Source organism: Biomphalaria glabrata, chromosome 9, assembly GCF_947242115.1.
Source record: "Biomphalaria glabrata chromosome 9, xgBioGlab47.1, whole genome shotgun sequence".
In the NCBI taxonomy this organism is placed as follows: domain Eukaryota; kingdom Metazoa; phylum Mollusca; class Gastropoda; family Planorbidae; genus Biomphalaria; species Biomphalaria glabrata.
This window is the reverse complement of record NC_074719.1, coordinates 16,003,745-16,023,273: the sequence shown is the minus strand read 5'-3', so window position 1 is coordinate 16,023,273 and position 19,529 is coordinate 16,003,745. Positions and strand designations below refer to the sequence as shown.

General features: G+C 35.2%; 1 protein-coding gene across 4 annotated transcripts in view; it reads left to right on the top strand.

Annotated features, from left to right (window-relative positions):
• Positions 1 to 19,529, top strand: part of LOC106073343 (retinoic acid receptor RXR) — a 66,988-nt gene that overhangs the window by 27,372 nt on the left and 20,087 nt on the right. The window lies entirely within an intron of this gene.

The following is a 19,529-nucleotide window of genomic DNA, read 5'->3' as shown; positions in this document are numbered from 1 at the left end:
ATACACTGCGTCGCCATGTTCTTTTTGGTCTTCCTCTACGTCTTGTTCCCTGGGGGTTCCACTCTTAGGCCTGTCAGTCTGTCAGGGACAATGGCATAAAACAAAAACTGGGTTTTAAAATGACAAGTAGAACAACACAGATCACAATGCATCTCAGTGTTTGGAATACATATCACATTAAGCAGCTTAAATAGCACAATACATATGAAACCATAGAAAGTTACATTATACAGTTCCTAAATAGCATTAATATAAACCACATACTAATAGATCAACAATATAGTATAGAGATCATTACACATAAAACACAGTACATTCGAAATAGATGACATTACATAGATTAAGAATTCTAGATTAGAACTTAGATAAGAGTATAGTAATCCAATTACATATTAAAACACCTATATTTTAGTTCATAGAAGATTATAGACAACAAAATATAGATTACGATAGAAGATGCTACATACAAAATAACATTATGTGTCCAGAACAGAAGGACTGTAATGGACATCATTTTTGGTCAATGAATACTTTAGTCAATAGTATTGAAGAAAGGAGTCACCATTCGATTCACTCACACTCAATTGTAAGCAATGAATGTTTGGTGAGCAAGACACATCACAATTTTGTTATTCATACAGAGAATAAGAATATTGAGTTACACAACCACTGGCCAGAGTTTATTCAATGATATAAACATAACATACAGTTTGAGACACAAAGTCAACAGATTGTCCGTAAAACAGGTTTCCTTACTGTAACTACTGACTCGCCAAGTCACAATATGGCCAGTAATAAAAAGTTGCCTTTATGTAAGCACTTAACCAGTGAGACAGCACTAGTTAGCCAGTCCATCACTATCCCATGCTGCTCCTGTCAGTGAGTGTATCAACTGCCTGGGAACCGTCTGCCTGCCTTGTGCCAGACATTGGTGTTTACATGGCCAGATTTCCACACCTGGCAACAGTTTGCTAACTACGGCATTTCAAAAGAAACAAAAACATTGAGTCTCAAGTTACTAAACGAGTCATGAGTCTCAAGTTATTAAACGAGTCATGAGTCTCAAGTTACTAAACGAGTCATGAGTCTCAAGTTACTAAACGAGTCATGAGTCTCAAGTTACTAAACGAGTCATGAGTCTCAAGTTACTAAACGAGTCATGAGTCTCAAGTTACTAAACGAGTCATGAGTCTCAAGTTACTCAAGTATCACGTTACTACACGAGTTTCAAGTAACTACACGAGTCTCTCTCTATTTCTATATGAGTCTCTAGTTACTAGGCCTATATGAGTCTTAAGTTACTAGATGAGTCTCTAGTTACTATATGGTCTCTAGTTACTATATGAGTCTCTAGTTACTATGAGTCTCTAGTTACTATATGAGTCTCTAGTTACTATATGGTCTCTAGTTACTATATGAGTCTCTAGTTACTATGAGTCTCTAGTTACTATATAAGTTACTATATGAGTCTCTAGTTACTATATGAGTCTCTAGTTACTATATGAGTCTCTAGTTACTATATGGTCTCTAGTTACTATATGAGTCTCTAGTTACTATGAGTCTCTAGTTACTATATAAGTTACTATATGAGTCTCTAGTTACTATATGAGTCTCTAGTTACTATATGGTCTCTAGTTACTATATGAGTCTCTAGTTACTATATGAGTCTCTAGTTACTATATGAGTCTCTAGTTACTATATGAGTCTCAAGTACAAATCTGCTCTTGATGGAGATTAATCTTTTTATTTATATTTTATGTTTATCTTGAAGTTAAAGAGACAGCGACACACCATCCATACAGTTTGGATCAATCTTGAGTAAGTCAGGCCCCCCGCCAGAAATATTTGGGCCCCATACAACTCACGTTTGGGCTCCTCTGTCTTCCCCCCACTTGCCGATACTCTTAAAATACGCATGCAAAGTGTGAGGGTTCTCATGCCCATATGTTGTTGTCTCCCCTCCATTTACTGGAGGTTGATCTATTAAACTAACAAAGTTACTCTCCCTCTTACAGGCCTAAAGATTTATTCCAATTTTCCGTTTTAAGAGATAAAGAAGATGGACAGTTACAAGGAATAATTGTCTTGTTTGTCTGATTACCAAAATTTCTTCAACTCCCCCTTCACCCATTCCATTCCCCTGTGGATCCTCCTGACCTAATTACACAAGCTGTGGATGTAGGGGAAAATTGAAAGTTAATTGATTGTACTGTTAAAGAAACGAAACGCGGAGTTTCCCCCGTTGTACATTCTGCAGTGGGAGATTTTGTGGTATACTATTAACAGTTAAGTAGTTACCTTCACATCGTGGCGTACTGATAATTCTATACTGATATTAATATTCTAGGCCTCTGGGTTGTTAAGTTTATCTGGGTATTTTATAAGTAAATAGTTTGAGAAAACCTGACGAGTAGTTCAAGATAAGAACTGTCGTGAGGCCAAGCTACAACGATGGTGAGAGATTCAGCAACAGGAGGGGGGGGGGAGGTTTAAGTCAGTGTGTATGTGTTTACATTTGTACGTCTACGAGTGAACCAGAGACGATATGTGCAGTGCGATTGTGTGTGTGTGTGTATCGTGTCAGTGGTGCCATACCTCATGTCACACCGGCTTGACCCCTGAGCCACTGATATATCTCACAAATATATCAACTCAACCCTGGGAATTATGCGCTCTGTAGTCAGCTAGTTGCCAAAATTTGACACCGTTTATTTTTTTAAATGTTTCAATCCAATGTGTTTATTGAATAATGAATCGCCAATAAGAAACATTGAAAAGAGGTAACACAAGAGTTCACATTCAAAGTTTTGTTTCCTTTCAGACTCCATTGGAACAAATTGACTTTCCTAATTATTTAGATTCTACTTGAAAGGTCTCTAAAGTACATGTCAATCTGATATGATGCACTTCTACACTAACATTTGATTTTATATGATGCACTTCTAAACTAACGCTGGATTTTATATGTTGCACTTCTAAACTAACATTTGATTTTATATGTTGCACTTCTAAACTTACATTTGATTTTATATGTTGCACTTCTAAACTAACGCTGGATTTTATATGTTGCACTTCTAAAATAACATTTGATTTTATATGATGCACTTCTAAAATAACACTGGAGTTTATATGATGTATTTCTAAAATAACATTTGATTTTATATGATGCACTTCTAAAATAACATTTGATTTTATATGATGCACTTCTAAAATAAAATTTGATTTTATATGATGCACTTCTAAAATAACATTTGATTTTATATGATGCATTTCTAAAATAACATTTGATTTTATATGATGCACTTCTAAAATAACATTTGATTCTATATGATGCACTTCTAAAATAACATTTGATTCTATATGATGCACTTCTAAAATAACATTTGATTTTATATGATGCACTTCTAAAATAACATTTGATTTTATATGATGCACTTCTAAAACAACATTTGATTTTATATGATGCACTTCTAAAATAACATTTGATTTTATATGATGCACTTCTAAAACAACATTTGATTGTATATGATGGACTTCTAAAATAACATTTGATTGTATATGATGGACTTCTAAAATAACACTGGATTGTATATGATGGACTTCTAAAATAACACTGGATTGTATATGATGGACTTCTAAAATAACACTGGATTTTATATGATGCACTTCTAAACTAACATTTGATTTTATATGATGCACTTCTAAAATAACATTTGATTGTATATGATGGACTTCTAAAATAACATTTGATTGTATATGATGGACTTCTAAAATAACACTGGATTGTATATGATGGACTTCTAAAATAACACTGGATTGTATATGATGGACTTCTAAAATAACACTGGATTGTATATGATGGACTTCTAAAATAACACTGGATTTTATATGATGGACTTCTAAAATAACACTGGATTGTATATGATGGACTTCTAAAATAACACTGGATTGTATATGATGGACTTCTAAAATAACACTGGATTGTATATGATGGACTTCTAAAATAACGCTGGATTTTATAGAATGTGGATCCTCTCATATGCCTTCATAAAAGAAGATAAAACATTCTATTTGTATGACTAACTAGTGTTCTCCCCCTTTTATTCGTCTCACTCCACCCTCTTTTATTTCTCTCTCACTCTCTCTCTATCCTATTTTCTCCTCACTGTTTTATTCTCAATCTCTCTTTCCCTTTCTCTCTTTCCCCTGCTCTCTTTCCCTTTCTCCCTTACACTCTCTGTCTCTCACACAGCTTAAAAAAAAAAGAAACTGGCCTCAGAATACAGAAAACACACTAAAGGAGAACATACATTATTGTAAACTAAAAAAATATTGAATGTAGATCTAGATGTTAACTAAAAATAAAATTGAATGTAGATCTAGATGTAAACTAAAAAAAATATTGAATGTAGATCTAGATGTAAACTGAAAAAATATTGAATGTAGATCTAGATGTAAACTAAAAAAATATTGAATGTAGATCTAGATGTAAACTAAAAAAATATTGAATGTAGATCTAGATGTAAACTAAAAAAAAATTGAATGTAGATCTAGATGTAAACTGAAAAAAATTGAATGTAGATCTAGATGTAAACTAAAAAAAAATTGAATGTAGATCTAGATGTAAACTAAAAATAAAATTGAATGTAGATCTAGATGTAAACTAAAAAAATATTGAATGTAGATCTAGATGTAAACTGAAAAAATATTGAATGTAGATCTAGATGTAAACTAAAAAAATATTGAATGTAGATCTAGATGTAAACTAAAAAAAAATTGAATGTAGATCTAGATGTAAACTGAAAAAAATTGAATGTAGATCTAGATGTAAACTAAAAAAATATTGAATGTAGATCTAGATGTAAACTAAAAAAAAATTGAATGTAAATCTAGATGTAAACTGAAAAAAATTGAATGTAGATCTAGATGCAAACTGAAAAAAAAGTATTTTTTATTGTCTATCTGTTATATTTTACTCACCTACACTTTTTAAAAATTCAGTTTAAAAGGTTTATTCTTTGTCAAAAACATAGAGAAATGTCATGGTCTCTCACCACAAGTAGATCTAAGTCTCTCACGACAAGTAGATCTAAGTCTCTCACCACAAGTAGATCTAAGTCTCTCACCACAAGTAGATCTAAGACTCTCACCACAAGTAGATCTAAGTCTCTCACCACAAGTAGATCTAAGTCTCTCACCACAAGTAGATCTAAGTCTCTCACCACAAGTAGATCTAAGTCTCTCACCACAAGTAGATCTAAGTCTCTCACCACAAGTAGATCTAATTCTAAGTCTCTCACCACAAGTAGATCTAAGTCTCTCACCGCAAGTAGATCTAATATCTTGCTTCCCTAGACATTGTTGGTTTATTCAGATTATACTTTCACTTACAAGAACACACAAGACAAACAGGTTAAAGCATGGCCTACTCATCCAGAATTATAATTATATTTGTTGTTAGTTAAAGAAGTTGTATTGAAAACGTCCGTTCAATGTTTCTATCTTGGTATAGTCTTGCAAAGTGGTTGAGATCTATTACTGTACAGTGTGAAAGAATGTTTAAGGATCGTACGTGTACAAAAGAAATACTTACCGACCACAGCATCAGGTATTAGTGACACTAATTATAACTAGTGCGGATGTAATCTTTCAAAACTCATAACATGTCATGACGACTAGACCCGGCACAAAACTATTAGCATACAGGTAAACCAACTGACAGTAGGCACACCATAATCCAGACTACAGTCATAATATATCTACATAAATTAAAATAATTTTTGACAACAAATCTAATTACATTTTACAACTAATAGTAAAAGAACACGTAGGCTCTGTTGTGTTTCTAGATTTTTTAAAAAATCGATTTTTCTCAAATTCAATCATGATTCAGTAACACAAATGTATTGCAACTAATATTAACCTCCTACATTGCGGTCTTCATGCTATAAAATCTTTCTCTCCATTTAGTCGTCCTGAATGTAATAAGGGATGTAAACTCTAAAGTTGGAAGGCCTACAATTGTTAAAAAAAAAGAAAAATATTATCGAAATTTAAATTTGTCACTAATATCTTAATTCATTATTTCAATGTCATGATAACGCCAAGAGCTAGTCATATCAAGACTATTTCAAAATGAGTTTATTCATCTTCTGGGATCCACATAGAAATCAACTAATAAGTGGGTTAAGGTTAGGGTTAGAGAATTAAATTAGGGGACTCCATTTGACTCGACTTAGGTTATCTCTCATCAAGAGCAAATGTCGAAAGTCTTTAGCTATTTAGATACTGCTTTAACCAACAGAATGTTTATTCAAAGAATCGTTTTTGGGGACTTCTTGACCTACACGCTAAAGATGTCTCCTCATTTATATACACACATAATTTCCAACCACATTGGCAATGTCTTCGATTCAGAAGATCAATATTGAGTGCAGTGTTTCACGTGGTTACGCAGACCCAGTTGCGACCTGAATATTTTCCCACACCTGACAAAACCACACTTTATTCTTAGAAAGAAAATCATGTCAAAGTCAAAGTGTAGCTTGGAACAGTTTAGTCCTGAATTGTGAGATATATCCTAGGTATTTGAGCAGGTACGTTCGTAATGGACTTGATCGACAGATCCTACTGGTGTTTAGAAACATGTCTTGTAGCGTGCCTAATTGTTTGGGTACAAAGTGTCTAGCAAACGATGGTATGTCTCTCGGAAGTAATTTAACCGTTCTGACAGTGTCATGTAAGAAAGTACCCACTATAATCTTAGTCTTCTATTATATAAGATAAGATTTTAATGAATCATTTATTGCAGACTCTTCTAACAAAAACTGTATGAAATGTCCTAATAAGTAGATGAAACGACTTCACTTTGTAATCATGACAATATAATTTATTTTGATCATTGATAATACAATTTGTTTTTACATGTCTCATACTCATCTCTGGTTTATAACTACAACAATGTTTTTGTTCTTCAGAAAATAAACATACAATTTCGCACCACCCAACACGGTGATTACGTCAGATTTTACTCGAGTGGAGGTCTCTCGTTGAATTCAAATACATGCAACGATAATTTATAAGACAGATCAAGTCATGAAATAAGTCATTACTTTTATGTGGAAATGTTTGTTAGTTAAAATAAATATTTAAAACATTAAAAATTTCTAGGAAATTATTTTAGTTTTTTTAAATCTTCTGGTGCTCCTCTGAGTGTGGCGTCCCTTTGACTGTGGTGCCCGGGGCATCATGCCTCACTACGCTTATGTAAAGAGGGTAGGGGACTTCTCAAAGGTACTTCTCAGAGCCTTCACGTACTTAAATTCTGCCCTGTCTATATATAAACATTGTCAGCAATAGGATGGAAAATTGCAATGTAAATAGGATTCCCTCTCTCTCGAAAACAATACGCACCGGTACTCCTTTTTTTTCTTGGGGGCTAAGTTAATAAGACGGCTTTCTTATGTAACATCTGGTTTACCCATTGTGTGTTGTTTTTTTTTAAATCAGCCTTATATATTTATTGACTGGGAAATTAATAGGGACATAACTTCATCTGAGGTGGTGTTGATTTTAGCCTTTTTCGTGTTTTATTATCTCCCTCCTTCAGTACTAGTTAGGTCAGCTCTCAGTGGAAAATAATAAACCAGAAGAGAGTCAGAAGGGAAAAAACTGTCCAATTAATTGCTTCGCGCCCATCTTCTTTCAACACTCAACACATCTTGACGGGCATAAATAAAGATTCAATAGATTATAAATAATGCGGGCTCGAGGTAGGCTGTGGGCAGGCAACATCTTGGCCAGGACAGAACAGCGAGGATAAAAATGAGATTAAGAAGATGGACATTAATTTATTAATGTGACATGCTTAACTATGGCTTATCAGTGCCGATTTATTTGTAACTTGAGGGCTTGGTCTTGGGTTCTATAGAAGGGCATACCCTCTTCAACAAATTTCAACATAAATGCACTTAATAATACGTATTAACGCATGCTATCAGGGCCGGATTTAAATATTATGAGACCCCGGGCAGAACTTTTGGAGGCCCACTTTTGTAAAAGCTTTAATAAAAACCCATTTCTTAATAATACCAATACTATTATCTAAATGATGTCATATATTTGAAGAAAGAGATTACTTGTAAATTTTAATAGGCCTATTAATTTTCTTCTTCAAAACAAATTATTTAATATGCATATTTTAGTGAATCCGGAATAACATTTCTATATTACCAGCACGCTAGAGGCTGACACTACTTAACCACGACCAAGTAGCTAACCGTAATATGGCTCCTTCTGTCTTCAAAGACAATGGATGCGCATCATGCAACAAGATGAATCACTAGTTTTTGGTTTCTTCTAATGCGACTAAACAAGCCAATTCTGGAGCGGCAGAGTTTGCCACAGTTTGTGTATTTGAATGCACCTGTTCTAGGGTTATCTGATAAGACAGCATTCTCATTCTTTTCTCTATTGCCGCTTGATTCCATTGGCTCTCGACGAGGTTTGTACCAGAACACAAAGTCTGCCTCCTTGCTGTCCATCTGGGGCGACTTTCCTCCAACATACTTTCATGGATGACTGAAGTCCTTAGATCTCGCTTGCATCTTTGTGTGTCTTGGACGTTGTTTGGGTCTGACTCCCTCCTCAAGCTCAGCATAGAGGATGTCCTAAGGTGTTCTTCCATCTGGCATGCGGGTGACATGTCCAAGCCAACGTAGTCTTCTCTGTGTCAAAAGCGCATAGATACTGTGTCACTGTGTCTAAACAGCATAGATACTGTGTGACTTGACTGTGTCTAAAGAGCATAGATACTGTATCACTGTGTCTAAAGAGCATAGATACTGTGTCACTGTGTCTAAAGAGCATAGATACTGTGTCACTGTGTCTAAAGAGCATAGATACTGTGTCACTGTGTCTAAAGAGCATAGATACTGTGTGACTTGACTGTGTCTAAAGAGCATAGATACTGTGTCACTGTGTCTAAAGAGCATAGATACTGTGTGACTTGACTGTGTCTAAAGAGCATAGATACTGTATCACTGTGTCTAAAGAGCATAGATACTGTGTGACTATGTCTATTGGCCCATTTCAAAACTTTCTGCTTGGATACTGTGTGACTGTGTCTAAAGAGCTTAGATAAGATAATGTGTCACTGTGTCTAAAGAGCATATATACTGTGTGACTGTGTCTAAAGAGCATAGATACTCTGTGACTGTGTCTAAAGAGCATAGATACTGTGTGACTGTGTCTATTGGCCAATTTCAAAACTTTCTGCTTGGAGACACGATCCCCCCCCCCCCCCCCAGGAAATACTCATTATGCGCAGCAGGCTGCGCAAGTGAAAACTATTTAGTGCTTACCTTGAAGATTAACATTTTGTTTGCGTGGTCAGTTCGGTATCTTCCCAGACAGCTTAGAAGCAGCGGTTCTCAACCTTTTAAGCTCGGCGACCCCTTTTTACAAACCCCCCACTCTGCCGCGACCCCCCCCCCCACACACACATACACAGCAATAGAGGAATAGACAATTACAATCCATATTTTCGATGGTCTTAGGCGACCCCTGGCAAATAGTCAATCGACCCAAAAGGGGGTCGCGACCCACAGGTTGAGAACCCCTGGCTTAGAGAGTTTTGTCAAACTTGTGCTGACTGTGGTAAGATCAGATATGATAAAAGTGATATGAAAAATAAAAGTGATTGGAACTCACACTAACATGCGTGTCACGATTAAGTCAAAGGATGGCATAATCATCAGTGATCATTTGATGCAATAAGTAGAGCATTATGGAGAGCTCAACAAAATCAACAAATGCTACCTCGCAAACCGCTTTGTCTCCCTTCCCAACACTTCCAAGGAGGGTTACAAGGGCAGATAAATGCTGCATGTGGGGAGTTCAGTCTTACCATAAGTCTCACCACGACTGAAATTCTTTCAAGTTACAGAAGTACCAGTTGTATGTATCAGAAATCCCACTCATAGAGTGACGAACGGATTCACCTACCTTGGGTAAACTATTGTCAGCCATCTAAACTTAAACACTGAGGAGACAAAAAGAGTCGGCAGAATTTAAGAATTTCGAAAACAAAAAAATAAATAAAAGTTAAAACTGCCAAAACATTAATTAAGACGTTTTCTGTTGTGCAGTAGCTCCACCTTCCCTGCCCTTAATCTGGCTTGTATGTCGTATTTGTACAAAAAAAAAAATAGATTACTTGAAAAGAAAGAGAGTGTGTTTGGGTTTGGAGTTTTTTTGGCACATCGGCACACTTTAGGCCATGTCGTGCCCGTAATTCCTAAACGGTTACTCTCCCTTCATACCACAAGAGCTAAATTTTATTTAGTCAAGAAATAGAGGAATTGTAAAGCTAAATTTATTTATCTTATTTTCTTATATTTAATAGGGATATTTTGTTGTTTCAAACATGGATGCTTCATTTACGGGTGAGTCCCCTGTAACACTGCAGTCTAGCCATAACGAAAGGATGATGGTAATGCTAGTATTTACAAAGAAAAAAATACGCTCTATGTTTTCGTAAGAGTCTTTTTGTTATTGCGGTTTTCTCGCCATCTAGAGTTAATGATACCACTGGCTGTCACGTGGTATTTTGGGGTGATTACAAATATGTAAATCTAGATATAAACCCAGTGACATGACATTAAAGCGTTTCAATGGAACCTTTAGATAGTATTGAATAAATAAAAATTATCTATAGAAACTAGAATAACTTAATATCCTAAACTGGAATCGTATAATAGATAAGCACGCTCCGTCAGTACTTTATGTATAAAAGAACAATAGACCTACAATACATCAACATAAGACAGTGAACAAATGACCTCGAATTTCTCCTTTTGTCCCTTTTAATACTCTGCCATCTAACAATTTGATGTAGAGTGTAGAGTTATCTGGATATTTTTTTTTTGGGAAGTAATTCTTTTTAGTTCCTTATGTTTTTTGTTTTTTTTTGTATGAGCTATTTTTAGCTCTACAGTGAGTTGGTGAACAAAAGTGCAACAAAACAATGTTCGTTGCTATTAGCAACCTAAGACACGCTTTATCACGTGACACTTGCCCTATTTCTGAAAGCAGAGACTGCGTAGTGACCTCGGGTTCATGTAAATACTGTGTGGCCAGTACAATTCTTTCTATGGCTAATAAACTAGAAATGAGTGACCAAAGCAAATCTTTTTAGAAGACCAACAAATTATTACTACAAACGGATTTTGGCCAGAAGAAATACAAACTTTTTAAAAGTCTAGTAGACAATATAGTTAGAACAAGTTTGAATACATAGAGTTAAAAACTCTTTTCTATGTTTTTTTTCCCCACAATACTGTTATTTCTCTTATTTGTCTCTTATCTCAATCCCCCCTCCCCATGTTGTTCTACTCCCCTCTTCCGTTCCTTCTCTTTCTTGGACCTATGTTATTGGCTTTTCAGTATAACTTTCTCTTATACAGACTAGGGTCCTTCTTCCTCTCTATTTGACCTGTGTTGTTGTTTGTTTTATTTATTTAGGCCTATATTTCTCTCATTCATAATTCTCTCTCTCTCTCGCTCGCCCATTCTCTCTCTCTCTCTCCTTTCTTCCTTATCTTGTTCTTATCTTCTACAAATCCTCTACTCTGCTAATAATTAAATGTTCTCTCTGTACAGATAAACTTCAACGCACCCCGACATTTAGCTACACAAAGTAAATAAATAAAAAATGACCAAATAGTTATTCCGTACTCGGTGTTTACAAGTCTCAATCTTCATTCGCCGAATAAACAGAACAAAACATATTTGTCACTGTCAGTACGTTCCGTTGAGCTTACTCTAGCTCCGCCCACAGGACATTAAAATATATATATATGCACATGCGCTTAACAATTCCGGTGTACCAGTTGTGTATGTCTTATCCCCCCCCCCCCTTTCACCACCACAACCCAGCGTACACCCTCCACCCGCGGAGTTTCATAATCATGCTCACCCTCCCCCCTCCTTTTCTGGGTCTCGCGTTTACCCATAACCGCCGCGCGCCTCTTGAAACTGCTAATGGTAGAAAAGAGCCAGGAAAAACTGTAAATTTCTTTCCTTCTTTCTTTCAGCATTTGCTGATTCGTGTTCTTGAAGGCACTGGGAGAGGGGGGGGGGGGGAGAGGTGTTCAACTTCTCTCCCAATGGCAATGTTCCCTCTGAATAGCTGGATGTATGAACATTAGAAACGCGCTCCCCCCTATTTCACCAACAACAACTAAACCACAAAAAAAAATTGTGAAGATAGACATCAGATGGTCTGACTCTTTGTAAATGGCCTCCGTGAAATGATGGGTGGATAACTCTAAATCACTTCTGCTTTTATCTTTCAAGTTACATTCTCCTGCTTGAGTTAAAAAAAAAAAATCATTTACTTCAGTATACATTTCAGATGTACCCAAAAACCTCAACAAAAAAAACAACAAAAAAAAAAAACGAAAAAAAAAACCGTGTGCGTTTATTATTCGATCATGATATTTAATGTGGCGCCAGTTTAGACATGTATACATATGTAGGTTAATGCAGGTCTGTTTTGGAATGACCTAATTATCATGTAATTACTCCGTCTTTAAAAATTATTGACATAGCAGCATCTTATCTACTATATATTTGTTAGTTACCACTCAATGATTCGTTGATCACGAGATCAATTAAACTGTCGTACGTATTCGCATGAAATTTCGTACACAGGTTCTTTTTACCTCCTTGATGCTCACCAAGAACGGTTTTTGACAGAATCGCAACCTTGGGACCACAATTCGCGAAAACCGCAAGCTATCAAACCTTTCTATTTTATTTTCGGTATTTCCCCAAAATGCAGCATTCTACATAGATCTATAAAGCTTTAAAAAAATTTATATATCACACAAAATCCGTATTTTTAAAGCAATTTTTATCTTTTTCCCTTAGTCTACTTCATAGACTTATATATATTATATGTAGACTGGAAATCCGAAACAAATTCTTATCCGCAATTGATCGATTCACAGACCTTTATATATAGATTTTTATCTAGGTAACTCTTTTTCAAGCTGTAAGGGAAGTCGCCCCAATCAATCTTTTCTGTCTTAGATGTAATGATCTTTAGTTTTCAAAGTGTAGAAATAATGCAAAATCATTTCTCGAATTTTATTTAGAATGCGTTATAAATCACATAACTTTATATTCACGCTAATATATGAAAGAAAGCCATGGCCTGTTAGTTTCCAAATCCTAGATCGAAATAATTCATGTCTGTTGATTTTAATCATCTTATGTAAATTTAAATAGATCTTTCTAGATTATGTATCTAAAAATTGCAAAATAATAATTATGAGACGAGAGTTTTCTTATTTTGATGTTCAATTACTAAATCTAGATCTAAAAATTAAATTATGTTACATAGGTTAGGGTTGAAAAAACAACCTTTACTTCTTATAACTACTTTACAAAACAACGCCTTGTTTCAACTTTGTAAAAGATTTCCACATTTTTTGTAGTGTTAAAAGATCTCCATTTCCAGTCTAGATATAATATATACAGGTCTGTGATTAAAAGATCTCCATGTCTAGTCTAGATATAATATATATAGGTCTGTGATTAAAAGATCTCCATGTCTAGTCTAGATATAATATATATAGGTCTGTGGTTAAAAGATCTCCATGTCTAGTCTAGATATAATTTATATAGGTCTGTGGTTAAAAGATCTCCATGTCTAGTCTAGATATAATATATCTATATATATATATAGGTCTGTGATTAAAAGATCTCCATGTCTAGTCTAGATATAATATATATAGGTCTGTGGTCTACTTACTTTCAATATGTTCTACGGCATGTTCACTTCCTTTTCCAAATAGACTCAAAAACATGGCATTGAATTTATTTATTTTTTACCTACATCTATATAGATCTATTGCAAATATATATTTTTTTTGTCAATAACTCCTTGGTGCGTTTGGCTGTACCAAAGTGAAGTGTTCAATTGTAAATGTTGCAGAAAAGTTTGTTTCACATCTTAGTAATTGCTTAATGAGAAATAGTTGAGTTAGATTCACATAAATTTATAGAACTGAGGAAAATCATTTCCCTTCTTTGTTTTGATCTTTGTAAATAATGGCCTCAGAGTTTGTGGTCAGTTCAAGTCGATAGATCTAGAGTCTTTTTCTTTTTTTTTTAAGTTACAGAAATAGAGAGAAAAAAACAAAAAACAAAAACAAAGATTTAAATTCTTATTGCATTGAAAATTTAGTGTTTTTTTTCTAGATCTCTTGTCATTTCGCTTCATTCAAATGAGATCAACTAAACGATTACTATTGATCAAACCAAATTGATATTTTTTATTTTATTTAGAGAACACAATACCAAAAGAAATGTAGAAAGGGGGACGGGAATGTGTACGAAGGATCGGATCGTGGGCGCATTATGAAGCGGGTCTTTCTAAATCAGGTCTATGTGGGAGAAATAACAATGCGCAGGTTAAAAAACAAAACAAAATGTTCCAGAGAGTGAAGGAGAGAACAAAAAAAAAGAAAGAAAAAAAGCGGGCCGCGAAATGTCATTGAAACAGATAGAGGCCCACACTAAATCACTGGCTAAGCATGTATGTTGATCGTTAAAATGTGGCCCGTTTATTAGAATTGAAAAAAAAAAAAAAAAGGGGTGTTCTGGCCGTAACAAACAATGTAAAGCCTAGGAACCAATCCGGCCATTATAAACACTAAAAAGCCTAGGAACCAATCCGGCCATTATAAACACTAAAAAGCCTAGAAACCAATCCGGCCATTATAAACACTAAAAAGCCTAGGAACCAATCCGGCCATTATAAACACTAAAAAGCCTAGGAACCAATCCGGCCATTATAAACACTAAAAAGCCTAGAAACCAATCCGGCCATTATAAACACTAAAAAGCCTAGAAACCAATCCGGCCATTATAAACACTAAAAAGCCTAGGAACCAATCCGGCCATTATAAACACTAAAAAGCCTAGGAACCAATCCGGCCATTATAAACACTAAAAAGCCTAGAAACCAATCCGGCCATTATAAACACTAAAAAGCCTAGAAACCAATCCGGCCATTATAAACACTAAAAAGCCTAGGAACCAATCCGGCCATTATAAACACTAAAAAGCCTAGGAACCAATCCGGCCATTATAAACACTAAAAAGCCTAGAAACCAATCCGGCCATTATAAACACTAAAAAGCCTAGAAACCAATCCGGCCATTATAAACACTAAAAAGCCTAGAAACCAATCCGGCCATTATAAACACTAAAAAGCCTAGGAACCAATCCGGCCATTATAAACACTAAAAAGCCTAGGAACCAATCCGGCCATTATAAACACTAAAAAGCCTACTGCTAATAGATCTCTAGAACATTCTGTTTGAAGTATACTAAATTGTAACCACAAGTCTTCAAGAATTAAGTGAAACTATTTAGTATCGGGCGTTATCACTGTCTACCCTTCCGTTCTCTAGCACTCTCTCTCTCTCTCTCTCTGCCTCTCACTTTTTCTCTCCTCTATTTTCCACTTTCATTCTTCCCCCTTCCCTCTCTCCACTTCTATTTCTCTTCCACTCTCTCCTCCTCTACCTTCTCTTTTCTTATCTCTCATTTATTCTCCCTCTTTCCCCTTATCGCTTTCCTCTCACCTCCATCCTTTTCTCTCTCTCTCTGAAGGCTTAAAAAAATGATACTTAACAACACATCATTAGGAACAAACTCTCTAGTGCCCCTTGAAAATAAACTTTAAATTTGTAACCCAACTGAACAAGACGTCACAATAAAAACAGATCAAAACATTTGGCCTGTCAGACTACTCTTTCTTGAGCGATCTCACTTACCTAAACAAATTGTCTACATAACATGCTCTAACGGAAATAAAAATGTAAATAGAAAACGAAAGCGGCGTTTTCTTTTCTCGTTGATCTAGAACTATATTTCATCGCGTTGCCCCCAAAAAAGTAGACCTAGTCTTTCCAATTTATTTTGCGCATTAATCTACGTATACCCACTATCAAATCGTTTCAGAGCCTAGATTGACTTCTAAGCTCTGGGTCTAGTAGTTTATAGTGATGATGTTCGTTGACACAGAGGCATAGCTAGGGTGGGGGAGGTGGAGAACTTGAAAACCCCCTCGGCCACCACTTGAGGGGGGGGGGGGCCAAATGAGTGGGTTTTTTATACATTAAATATTAAATATTACGAAAAATGCAGAGGCCCCCAAAGAGGTCAAGTCCCACCCGGGCCCCCAAAAGATGGCGAATTCCTAGCTACACCACTGCGTTGACATAATTAGGCCTACCTGTCAGATTACACAAGTCTCATTGTGGAAATTGGGCGGGAAAAATGCGTAGCCGCATGCACGTCTGTAGAAAAAGTCCAATGATATTTTGCACTCAAACTCATGCGCATAAAATACTGAGAAATGTCAAAAATAAACGAGATTTCAACTCGTAATTACCAATGTGACGTGGAGAGATGAAACAGCAGATGGTGCTGGACTAGACCACAAAATGTATGTTTGACAACCACATTTAATAGATATCAACCTGCTTGGTTTAAACTATACAGATTGCGTTTAATCATAAAGTTCAGCCTAGTTCATGGATCAGAGAGTGATGTAGACTCTTGAATGCGAGTTGGAAGATTACGACAGAGTTCACATTTGTATAATTGACACGCTCATCTTAGTGTTTAGCCTGGAATTTCTCTATTCCATTCTAGTAGCTAAAGCAACAAGTAGGCGAGAGACAAAGTAGACCAAATAGGTAATGGCATCAAGTCGACCAAGTGTAGTGGATATTGTAAGAATAAGATTTGATCAATTATTAAAAAAAAAAAAAGCTTGATGCTGGAATGGAGTATGGGTGAGATGAGGGCTGCGGAGGCAGTAAGGGAGAGAAGAAGATAAATCATAAATTTGATATTCGCGATGAAAATATTGAAACTTACCCTTTTTTTGGCCTGTATTGCTCGCCAAATAGATGACCCAGAGGTCGACGGAGGCGCCTCTGAGTTTGTGTTTACACTCTGCTTTAGTCACAGACATTTCAAAAGAATATTACCATATTATAAATCAAATAGATTATACGGTCATTTTACTACTCATTAAAGGCACTGCAATGTATAGTGTCAGCTAATAAGTATTTTAAAAATAATAGAGGATAAAATCAGGTTTCTGAAACAAGGGAAATAACAAAGTTAACATTAAAACAACAATGATGTGTCTACATTTGTCTCCCTTTGAATAAAAACCAAAACCACAACACCAAATGCATATATTATGTTTCTTCTTTTAAAATGTTTTAGCTTCTATTTATATATTTATGTATTTTGTTTGTTTGTTTGTTTCAATTTTATAATCCGAATTATTAAAATAAATTTCTTAAAGTTTTATTGCAATTTAAGTCTGATACGGGTTAATAAATATGCAACTTTGAGACTTTATTTATAACCAACGAAAAGAAGGCGGTGTTGTCCTGTAAAGTAGGTCATAGTGTTTTGCATTCTTACATACATATACAAGCATGCCATATTTCTTTACATATATCTGTTAGATTAAATGCAATCTTTTTTTTTTCAATCTGGTGAGAGTAGTTTCCTATTCTCCTACACCTATAGAAAAAGAACCACACAACACAAAAGCAACAAAACCTAACACACAACAAATAGGCCTAATACAAAAAAAAAAAAACTTGATAAACTTGTCATGTGTTTTTAAAGATATAATATGAGGAACCATTGTGTCTAAAATAAGATCAATTATATTGATGTATCCATCACATCTCAAGAACCAAATTACTGTTTAAAAAAATATAAGCGGACTGCCATTCATTGTGCATAAATTACACATTTGAAAGATAGTTTGTAGTTGTAAATTATAAATGTTAACATCGCTTTTAGCGGATCTCCTTCTGTTTTCAATTATGTTTGGATACACTTGCGTTGAAACTATTTTTAATCAATATATAAGAAGTCTCAGTCCTCACTGGACAACTCCATAACATTGTAAGAAAGAAGTCTCACTCAACACAACTCCATAACATTGTAAGAAAGAAGTCTCACTCAACACAACTCCATAACGTTGTAGGAAAGAAGTCTCACTCAACACAACTCCATAACGTTGTAAGAAAGAAGTCTCACTCAACACAACTCCATAACATTGTAAGAAAGAAGTCTCACTCAACACAACTCCATAACGTTGTAAGAAAGAAGTCTCACTCAACACAACTCCATAACATTGTAAGAAAGAAGTCTCACTCAACACAACTCCATAACATTGTAAGAAAGAAGTCTCAGTCCTCACTAGACAACTCCATAACATTGTAAGAAAGAAGTCTCACTCAACACAACTCCATAACGTTGTAAGAAAAAGTCTCACTCAACACAACTCCATAACATTGTAAGAAAAAAGTCTCACTCAACACAACTCCATAACGTTGTAGGAAAGAAGTCTCAGTCCTCACTAGACAACTCCATAACGTTGTAAGAAAGAAGTCTCAGTCCTCACTGGCCTATTATATCTTACGCAACTGTAATAGTAATCAATATTAATAGTGAAAAAATGTAGGCCTATCATGAATGACATCACATACTGTCTTTTGAATGAGGCCGTTTTTAGCGTGTTGAAGCTTCTAACACTTGTTGAAGTTAACTATCTGCTATTTCTTTATTACATGTTTTGTCAAATGCTTTCCATGTTTCGAATGTTCCTTCAGAGTTGAAGATAGTTTACTTCCTAGTTCAAGCCTCCAGCGGGAAGGGTTTGAACTGGGGACTATCGATAAGTCCGAATAACAGTCCAGCGCGCAACCCACACGACCAGGCAACCGTAGGCCTATATACAATACATCTATACAAAAATTGTATCAATAAGCATATTTTTTTAAACATCTAGGCTTTTAACGAGTTATTAGCCAAGTACATACATGTAGACCTAAATATAATCATCAATAAAATGTATAATAGCAGCAATAGCCATAATAGAGTCACTGTGGCCTAGTGATAATTTAAATTGTAATTGTTACTAATAGTTATTGATTCTACTGCCCCTGAAGTAATTCCAATTATTTTATGCTCAAAAATATATTCCACTTGGAATTTTAAATTCTGGAAAGAATAAACTATGATTTTTTTTTCTTCTGAACATAGATACGGTCATATGGAGCAAGACATTAGCGTGTTTCATTGCATGAAGTTTTTGTTTTATGTAACTAACAGAGAAAACATGTTTAGTAGCCCTAGAGATTTATTTCAGACGTTATATAAGGTGGCCACATTTGACCGAGCCAATCAGGGGACAAAATCCATTTTGAGAACTGATAAGTCCGTATCTTATCTTATAAAATACAGACGTTACTTTAAAAAGAAGATGATTACGTCCTACGAGTATCCATAGGTCGATATTATATAGTCGTGCGTGTTAATCAATGGTTTAAGCTCTGCCAAAGTCGTTGGTTTTCCTGACTGACTCAGACAACCCATGCCATAATATGCGTTTATGGGTTATGGTTTTAGAC